This window comes from Cibotium barometz, chromosome 22 (genome assembly GCF_041138505.1).
Source record: "Cibotium barometz isolate CiBa-2024 chromosome 22, ASM4113850v1, whole genome shotgun sequence".
NCBI classification, from domain to species: Eukaryota; Viridiplantae; Streptophyta; class Polypodiopsida; order Cyatheales; family Cibotiaceae; genus Cibotium; species Cibotium barometz.
The window spans coordinates 22543433-22553104 of record NC_141067.1 but is presented as its reverse complement, the minus strand read 5'-3'; the positions used below and the strand labels follow the sequence as shown (position 1 = coordinate 22553104).

General features: G+C 39.2%; 1 pseudogene; it reads left to right on the top strand.

Moving 5' to 3' along the window:
* The first annotated feature begins 1704 nt into the window (after positions 1-1704).
* On the top strand, positions 1705-2391 carry LOC147626415 (germin-like protein 8-2 pseudogene; annotated as a pseudogene).
* Positions 2392-9672: the final 7281 nt, after the last annotated feature.

Sequence of the window (9672 nt, the reverse complement as noted above, 5' to 3'; positions counted from 1 at the left end):
GTTGTTCCCTCGACGTGTTGTAGTGAAGCTTAAGACGTGGTTTGTTTGTACCACTAGTTAGAAGGCCCTAAAATTAATTGATCAATTTTCCATGTCACCCCTAATATATATGTTTTTTTTATTGGTTTGAGATATATTTTTCCCCGCCTTTTCTTTAAGTTGAGATAAGCCCCTTTAGGTGATGAGGTAGCTATGTGTTATCTTCAAAACACACTAAAAATCTCAAAAAGTGATGCTCCGTAGAGGGAGAACAAAGCAAAACATTGATAGAGTGTGCTTAGGTAAAGATGAGAAGAAGGATTTTTACTAATGAAAGTTGATTAATGGGAGTATTATGGATCAGGGCTTTGATATTGTATTAGTATCCACATGATAAGAGCTCATGTTATGGTGGGTGGAAGATGTTCATAATGCAAGTGTAGGACCAGAACTTGTGCAAAGAGAGATGGAGATGGAGGTTCAAGCCATGGAAATGGTGCTGAGAGAGAGAGAGAGAGAGAGAGAGAGAAGGATGTGATAGCCAACAATAGAGAAAGCTTACATAGCACAACAATAATTGTATAATTTGAATTGTATTATGATAATACTTCCACCATGTACAATGAGGATGTGATAGCCAACAATCGAGAAAGCTTACATAGCACAGCAATAATTGTATAATTTAAATTGTATTATGATAATACTTCCACCATGTACAATGAGGATGTGATAACCAACAATAGAGAAAGCTTACATAGCACAGCAATAATTGTATTATCATAATACTTCCACCATGTACAATGGCTTATATAGGCACCACGGCCCCATGTTATGTCCTCTTATGAAGAGGTTGTTCACACAGTAGTGGACACTTACAAAACTCCGAAATATCCAAAGAAAAATATGCCTTCTTTCTCTACATGTGTGAGGGCTTGCACAAATAAAAACAGAAAGGAAGTGTGGTATGTATCAACTATTATCACATCTGCTCTCTCTCTCTCTCTCTCTCTCTACACAAACCCAATAAAAAAAGATTCATCCTAGAAAAGAAAAGCAAGCTAGAATCCATACCCTTGTGGTCCCATCTCTACAGCATTAGCTTAGCAGCAGTGAGCCAAAACTTTGAAGGTTTACTTGCCCTTCCAAGAGAGAACGTGAATCCTTGGGAAGCTGAGCATAAGAAAATCTAATCTCATCTTAAATACTTATGTACATAGTTTAGGAAGTTGGTGGTACTACCACTTCTCTGTCTCCCTCACACACTCTCGTCCCTCTCTCTCCCCTCTCTCTCTCTCTCTTTCAACGAACAAATTATGTTGTCTCCTTCAACTGCGTGGCACCTATGGCCGGCGTGACATAAACCAGCGATCATCAATGCGAAGGATACAACATAAACCACAAGGTTCTGGAATGCGGATGTCAACATCGGTTTGACATGGGCGGCAATTGGAGACTACGTCAATCAGCGGTGACGTCCTACCTCAATTCCGACAGCGGGGATCGAACGGGGACTGGGTCTGTCGAAGCGGCGACTCTTTCTTGGAGCGGATAGGACTGGTTCCTTCGAGAGCGAGCGAGCGGATAATTAGACTTGTTCTTTCCCGCTGCAGCATATAAATACCACGTCTGGCGCATGAGGATCTATTCTGATCATCTCCAATTATATCCCAGGGCGCTCACAGCTTTCCCTCCTCATCATCGCATTCCCTCCATCCGCAAACCAATATGGCAGCAGCAGCAGCCAGCAGCTTGCTTCTACTGGCACTAGTCATGCTCATGTCTCCGCTCATACAACAAGTGAGGGCCGCCGATGGAGACCCTCTGCAGGACTTCTGTGTGGCGGATAACACCAGCATGATCACCCTCAACGGGTTCACCTGCAAGCCAGCCAATGAGGTGCAGGACGCCGACTTCAAGTTCACGATGCTTGAGTATCCCGCCAAACCTATCAAAGGGCTGGGCGTGTCCGTCAACCTGGCCAGCGCAGCCAACTTCTTTGCTCTCAACACGCAGGGCCTGTCCATCGCCCGCATCGACTTCGACCCCAAGGGATTAAACCCGCCCCACGTTCATCCCCGCGCCACCGAGGTGCTCTTCCTGGCCAAGGGCACGCTCAAGGTGGGCTTCGTCACCGCCACGCCCAACAATACCCTCTTTCAGCAGACCCTCTCCCCCGGCGATCTCTTTGTCTTCCCTCGCGGCCTTGTGCATTTCCAGCTCAACCCCGACAAGGACCACTCCGCCCTCGCCATCTCCGCCCTCAATAGCCAGAACCCGGGCACCTCGCAGCTCGCCGCCGCTCTCTTCGACGCCTACCCACCCCTCCCGGAGGAGGTGCTAGAGACAGCCTTCGGCATCGATAAGGATGAGGTGGAAAGCCTCATCGCCAGCGTCGGCAAAACCCTTTCTTAGACTGCCACAAGTGCACACACTCGTGAATATTTCTTTTGACACTGTTTTCTTGTCTTACATGATTGGCCCCAAAAAAAAAAACCACATGGCCTCACAAAATATGCCATCATCACGTTGTTTAGAATATAACTATTCCCCACCAACTTATACACATAGTCTCTCTGAATAACAACATTGTTTTCTTATGTGATTGCCAAAAGTATTAGATGGGCTTACAAAATATGAATCTGGCCAATTGTGTAACCAAGTTTTAAAACTTGTTTTTTACATTATTAGAATATAATTACACGCCGCCAATTTATACACACACTCTCATGAATGAACTACGCTTAGCATGAATCCCTTTTGATTAATGACATTGTTTTCTTACGTGATTGGCAAAAAAATACATGGGCTCACAAACTATGAATCTTGCCAATTGTGTTTAAAATTTGATTATCTTATCTAGCTTGCTAATTAAAAATATTATCTTGGTAAGATTACACTTGTCCTCGACTGTTTGGTATCCATATGGGTGCAACAGCTCAAGTCTAGGATACAGCGTCGTGAAGCTCCCTGTTCTGCGTGCTTCACGTCTTCTCTTCTAACCTTGCCGTTCACTACCCTCCCCTTTGCATGTCTGCCCCTATGCTCTTCGTCCACCTCACACCTCTTTAATATTGCCTTTTCCTCCACCATCCTACTAGCCATACTCCTCTCCATCTTCCTTGTTGCCTCCCGTTCTCCGCTCCTTGCCCCTCCCGTGCTTGGCTTGGATGCCTCTTCTCATTTTTTGTCTCGATAACGGATTACTCTTAAATAGCGTTCAAGTCGTCCTCTTTTTTTATTAGCATCATGCTAATTAATCCCCTCTGACCGTGCGAAACATCCTCTTCACCAGAAATATTCAAGACTCTAAGACGATTTTCATTGGAAAAATAATCCAAGACGATTTTCATTGGAAAAATCCTTGATCACCGATCGTATATCTAGGCCCTTAATTGGGTAGTAGCGATCTTGCCCTCCATCTTCGCACTCCATTTTAAAGATGTTAGGCTACTTGGGAGGGGATTGTTCCAAGTATTCTTCCTAGATGTAAGGCTACTTGGGAGGGGATTCTTGCAAAACAAGTAGACTTTGATGCAACAACAAAGGTAGCCTAAACATTTTTCAAGGAAACTCCTTTTCGTTTGGGCCTAAGGAAGATTTTCTTCCTAGCCTACACGAGAAACTTTGACCCTATCACAGAAGACAAGAACCATTATGCTACACCAACTACTTTGACCCTGTCACAAAGAAGACCAGAACCATTACCTTTTACACTCACATTTATAGATCTCCCTCATGCTTATTGGCCATTTCCAAAGGCCGTTGGGGTAGCCTACACTAGTCCTACAGGTGTCCACCATTTCTACTTTTTCCACGTTTGCTACGCCTGATGCTATTCACAAGGTTACGGTGATGGCTCATGACAGTGATGTTGAGATTTTGGGAGACCCAAGCTCTCTATGGCAATGATGCTAATTCCACACTAATCACCTACTAATTACACATTATTAAAATGACCTAAGGTGGATGGTGTCTAATTATACACATGATGATGTGTATGTGCGATAGACTCAAATCAATTAGGTTCCAAGATAGATTAGCTTGGACTCATAGAGAGACTTGAGATGTGCAAAGTGCATGAGATGATTCATTGCTTGAAAAATGACCCCTTTTATAGGGTGGAGGTACAAATCTCATGGGACTTCCCTTGCATATGGGATAAATGTCTACTTGCCATATGGCATTTCTCACTCCATACCTCTTGTCTAGTGCACTTTGGCACCACAATTCTCAACACCCCCCCTTGGTGCCAAATCTTTGGGCTACTTCAAGGTGGTCGGATGATGCGAGTCATACAAATAAGCTTTCACTCTTCCTAACTCCCTCTATGTGCTAGGGTTTCTTTGACCCAAGATATAAATGTGCTACTTTGGCACTAACCCCGCCTTGATGCCGACATGGCAAATCACAGGTAGGGGTGACAAGCTACTTTGGCCATTTCTCGGCATGAGTACATCATTGGTCTTAGAGGCCGGTTTACAAAATCTTAAGGACTTTTTATAGAGAGAAGGGGTGTCCTTTGTGGTTTTTATGCTACTTCTGGGACCTGTAGTCCCTCAAAACAATGTACAGAGACATGAGGTAGACGTGACAACAACCAGTGTCGGATCTACCCCTAGATGGGCCACTTTGCATGGGATTACTTTAGGGTAAGGGGTCGTAGGAGGCGGAAAAAATGCACTCCTTAAGTGACAACCTAATGCTCCATCTTGGTGGGTCATCTCTCTTGGCCTCCCTCTAGGTGGAAATGTTAAGGCATAAGATGATTCGGAGATGATGCTTCCCAAAGACAATGTAAAGAGTGATGATGCATTTGGTCAAAGTGATGAGTTTGTAGAGTCATCCTCGCAGAAAGATGTTGAATCAAGGCATAATGACTTTGTTGAGTCCTCCTTACCTGGGATGGAAAATATGAAGGATGCACTTCGTATAGATGCACATGACACATTAGAACTTATGAGGCCTTGCACAATGCACAATAGGATATATGCCATGATGCCTTGCAAGGCACCCATGCATTGCACACATATATAGAGACTATGCAGAGTGTTAACATGCTTCATTAGACTTTGCTCCAAGGATTACCCCCTCCTCTAGCATTATGGGAGGCAAGTCCGTACATCGACCAAGTGCTTTCTCAAGTCGAGAGTCAAAACCACTTCTTCATTATGAGGATTATGTAATGGAATATGCATGGCCTACAAAGGCTTGCCACCCTCCCACCCATACTAGGAATGAGCTTGTTACATAGAGCTCTTATAAATAATAAACCACTAAATGTTGAAATAAATATGTGAAATAAAAAATCTCAATGTAGAGGAGGGTCAAGCATTTGCAATACTGCAAGTCACAAGCATAAATTGTTAAATCTTGTAACTCGGAACACAACTTCTATCCCCCTTGCTAAGGTATTTCTTTCTTTGATATTCGATGGTTGCTCCCAAATAGGCTCCATTAGCTTATTTGAGGCTCTTGGTGCCCTAAACTTTGTAAGTGTAGTAGTCTATTGTGCACACTACTACTAAGGCCTCTAAACTCCCCAATATAACTTCCAATAATGGCCGAGCATTGATCATTCATAATCATGAATTTAGAAGGGTAGGTATAAAACGTAAAAAAGATCTAAGTTGACATTATTTCTAAAAATGGGTGTTTTTTTCCCTTGCTAAGGTCTTTCTTTAATCCATTATTGCATCTAAGAATGAGTGTTACAATCCCTTGCCACTTTCTTTCTTTGATCTTTTATGATTACCACCAAATATTCTCCATTAATGCATCTGAGGATTTTTGTGCCCTAAATGTCATGATCTCATTATAGACTTGATTTAGAATATCTGTTGAATATAGGGATAATAGGAAAATTTCTTACTGCCTTTCAATGAGGTCCCACCGTACCTTGAAAATCACTTCAGTAGACAAGACTCACCACGCTTGGACGTTGGTTAGCATCTTTGTGAATGCTCCTAAATAGTACACAATCATTGACACATTGGGTTGCATCTTTGTGAATGCCCCTAAATAGTACACAATTATTGACAAATGCATGTATGCGTTCATTATCCATGCCAAGTGTCATTACCACTCTTCTAGCATGTGCCCTCATATCTAACAACTTGTTGTTCCAAGGAAGCATCTTTTCATAACTCTATATACATATAAGATAACATAGCTTAATTTATGAGATTAGAAAGTACATAGATTAATTGAAGAGATTAGGAAATAAACATACAAAAGAAGTAAACAACAAAACATAAGCACACATTGAAAGATGCTTGTAACGCTAAGCTTTCTCCAATCGTACATGGTTGGCAAGTTCAGTAGCTCCAAGGTCACATGAAGGGTTAACTTTATGTGGCATTGATGGAAACATTTATTGATTGTGCATAGGATACCAACTCATGACCTCATTCACATCAATTCTCTCCTAGAGACATCTCAATGCTTTACACAATCATCTTCTTGTTATAGAGTAATGATGCACTAAATCCCTCATACTACAATCTGTCTCCTCCTAATACTCATCCTAAATAAACGAAAAAACATATAAACACTTCAATTAAATGCGTGCAAGGGAGAGAAATTAACATATATACTCACCAAAGAATTCTTCTCGCATGTCCATTACTATAAACACACATGCCCATTACTATAAACACACAATTTATCCCTTTCATCTCACATAGAGATGGAATCTTGTGACAAAACCACTCATGATGACTCCTCATGGGAAAAACATCATCCTTGACATATGATGAAGGTGAAGTATCATTTCTCATGGATACCTACAAAACTATAAGAAATTAGACATGGCTCTCCCAAAAATAGAGGATCATTCAGGCTTGGATATTTATACCTTCTCTAATATTATTATGTTTGATTTTTTGGAGGTTCAGGTTTTAGGGTCTCTTATAGTTAGCTTCATTCCAACAACCAATCAAGAGGTAAGCCTTTCATATTATTATCTTCTTTAGTCTCTTTGATTCTTTGCTTTTGGTTGAAGCCTTAAGCATAAAGCTTTAGGCTTGAGCATAAATCCTAAAAGCTTTTATGCATTGATTTAATGCATAATGGTTTTTATGCATTAGGCTTGATACATTATGCAATATCAAGCTTATGAATAAGCTCTATGTATAAGTGAATAAGAGCTTGGACCTTTATAATTCATAAGATCTCTATGCCATATATAGAGCTTATGATCAAATGAGTTGTATGTATGAGTGAACAAGAGTTTGGATCTTTATACTAAGAAATCTATGTATGTAGATCTTTAGTATAAATAATTCTATTCTCTCATGTATAAGTGCTAAGAGCTCTTATGCTCTATGCATAAAAGCATAAGATCTTGGAGCTTATGCATATTTCTCTTATTTATATAGCTCTTTTAAGAATGACTCTAATTAAAAATAAATTCCTTTATGTATCTTTCTATGCATAAAATCAAAATTAATGAGAATGAAACTTTTGAAATAAAAATAAATTCCTTTATTCATCTTTCTATGCATAAAACCAAAATTAATGAGAATAAAACTTTTGACATAAAAATAAATTCTTTTATGCATATTTCTATGTATAAAATCAAAATTAATGAGAATGACACTTTTGAATTAAAAATAAATTCCTTTATGCATCTTTCTATGCATAAATTAAATCAAAATTGATGAGAATGACACTTTTGAAATAAATCTTTTAGAATGCACAAATGGAAGGAATTACTCTTTTAGAATATTCTAATGATATATGATAAACTTCAGTTCCACAAAATTTAAGAAGATTTTACCATAACCTCCTTTGTATAGCTGACCATTTCTCAATTTTAACATTCAATTTATGACTTGAATTAATCCAATTTGAATTCTAATATCTCTAATCTACTCCATTTTCTAAAAATCAGAGATTAAACAATGAAAAGAGTTTAATCAATCATTTAATTAAACTTTCCAAGATTAAGAAGGGCTGAATTGTAAAGAAGAGAAGGGGGTGGCCTTTCCATCAAGGCATAGCATCAGATTTTAATTCAAACATTTTCAAAGCATAAAATTTAAGAAAACCATAGATTTAAAATTCACAATAAGTAAGAATTAAGCTTACATGGAGTTTGTAAGCTTTCCTTTGGCTTGAGGGATTGAGGGTTCTACTCTTGTTTGCAGCAAGAGTGGCCACTAGTTCTTTTGGAGAGGATTTAGTAAAAAATAATTGAATTATCGAGTGAATTCAATGTAGGAAGGGATATTTTGCCATCCAAAGATATCTAAAAACTGAATTATCTCTCTCTAAAATATTTTCTCTCTCTAGGCCAAAACAGATAGAAACAAGATCTGTTATTATTCTGAAAAGGGGATTGATTACAAGGGGAGAAACTGGACATTTTGAGGGGCTGGGGGAGGAATCTTACAGTTTTTGGAAATTTCCCTTTTAAAGAACACATGACATATGTATATGTGTGAATGGATGAAACTTGATCCTTCACTCTCTTATGCTCCTTCTTTGTCACGATCCAAGGTGCCATAGGTGAGGACACCTTTTGGTTTTCTTGAATGGATGCAATTTGATCCTTTCCTCTCTCATGCTCCTTCTTTGTCAAGATCCAAGGTGTCATAGAGGTGACGCCACCTTTTTCATTTTCTTGAATGCTTGGCCAACTGGTTAGGAGATGATCAATAAATCTCAATCCTCCCAAACAAGAAGAGAATCTCTCTTGCCAAATGAGTGATCCTAAATGTTTGATGCCACACTTTTTAGGATGTGTATTTGATCTAGAAAATGAATGAATTTTATATTTGCCAAATCTGAACGTCAAAAGGAGATTAAATACGGGGGTGGCGTTTAGGTTGATCCTCTCCACACCACTTACCAATCACCTAATATTAGACTATGTGGGGGAACTCCATTTTTAGATGGAACAAACTTCTCATGATCATATGGAGAAAATCAGTAAATTTTAAGAGATTAGAAAGTACATAGATTAATTGAAGAGATTAGGAAATAAACATACAAAAGAAGTAAACAACAAAACATAAGCACACATTGAAAGATGCTTGTAACGCTAAGCTTGCTCCAATCGTACATGGTTGGCAAGTTCAGTAGCTCCAAGGTCACACGAAGGGTTAACTTTATGTGGCATTGATGGAAACATTTATTGATTGTGCATAGGATACCAACTCATGACCTCATTCACATCAATTCTCTCCTAGAGACATCTCAATGCTTTACACAATCATCTTCTTGTTATAGAGTAATGATGCACTAAATCCCTCATACTACAATCTGTCTCCTCCTAATACTCATCCTAAATAAATGAAAAAACATATAAACACTTCAATTAAATGCGTGCAAGGGAGAGAAATTAACATATATACTCACCAAAGAATTCTTCTCGCATGTCCATTACTATAAACACACATGCCCATTACTATAAACACACAATTTATCCCTTTCATCTCACATAGAGATGGAATCTTGTGACAAAACCACTCATGATGACTCCTCATGGGAAAAACATCATCCTTGACAGATGATGAAGGTGAAGTATCATTTCTCATGGATACCTACAAAACTATAAGAAATTAGACATGGCTCTCCCAAAAATAGAGGATCATTCAGGCTTGGATATTTATACCTTCTCTAATCTTAATATGTGTCTATGGGCATGAGTATACATGTGGCTATAATGCACAGATGTATAACCACATACTA